This window comes from Apaloderma vittatum, unplaced genomic scaffold (assembly GCF_000703405.1).
Source record: "Apaloderma vittatum isolate BGI_N311 unplaced genomic scaffold, ASM70340v1 scaffold17140, whole genome shotgun sequence".
In the NCBI taxonomy this organism is placed as follows: Eukaryota; Metazoa; Chordata; class Aves; order Trogoniformes; family Trogonidae; genus Apaloderma; species Apaloderma vittatum.
Window position 1 is genome coordinate 17,679 of NW_009696408.1, and position 1,157 is coordinate 18,835.

Consider the following 1,157-nt stretch of genomic DNA (forward strand, 5'->3'; position numbering starts at 1 on the left):
TCACACAAAAGCTGGGACTGTGCTGCTCTTCTACTTGCTTACTGCAGCATGGTAGTTCCTAGCATCAGGAAAGAACATGACCCCCAGCAGCAATCCTGCTTCCAAGTGCCACAGGAGAAAGCTGCGAGCACAGTGGATTAACAGATATTTCAAAGAGACTGAGCTCCTCTTGGTCCTCTCATGCTCCTTACCGCATTCTGCTTACTTCCACACCAATCTCTGCTGCTTTGTTTCACATTTCTTCCTCAGTAAAGAGTTGGTTTCTCATGCAGCAGCATTTATAGAACTAAAACCAGCACACAAGTCAGGAAAAACAAATAATTGGGTTTGGGTTTGGTTTTTTTTGTTTTTTTTTTATAAAACATTAAGTATACTCAATATTTGAGACACAGTGTCTTCAGGCACATTTCACAAGACCCATGCTAACCGAGACCAAAATCCCAGATAAACACTCAGCTTTTAAAAGCACAGCCATACTTACCAACATACTGCTATGCTATTAAAGACATCTTCACTTCATTCCCAGAGGTACTTCAAGAAGCTCATCCACCAGAATTGTACAAACCAGTCATTAAGACAGAAGTAGTATTTAGAAACCATTTTGCTGTTGTTTTCAAGCAAAGTGGAATGCTGGTTTGTGACAACACATTAAGATTTTCTTTCCAAAATACAGCAACAGTGCATGTTTCAACTCACAGGCAAGACTATAAAAAGATTCTAGAAAGTCTTTTCCACCAGGTAGAGTTTTCAGAACTGTGCCTTTGCTCTTGCAAAGCACTGCAATGCTAGCTTGCCTCTATAACTATGCAGCTACAGCAACCTTTTGCTCTCCTACCAGTGATGTAAAAACAATCCTTGAACTGGACACAAAACTCATATGTACAACATGTAGAAAAACTGCCTTTGCATATGTTCAAAAGCATCATCTGTTTGAACAAAGCTGCAGTAGATCTTCACAATCAATAATTCTTCTCAATATACAATGCAAAAAGGCTGTCACATGCTTCTCCATTCTCCACGTATTTCAAGAAATCATCAATTACAAGCAACAAGCTACGTAACCTTTACAGGTTGAAAATTCGTTTTCATAGTGCATCACATGCTGTTCCTAGGCTAAGACAACACACCCAATATCAAAGCCACTGCTAGTCCTGCTG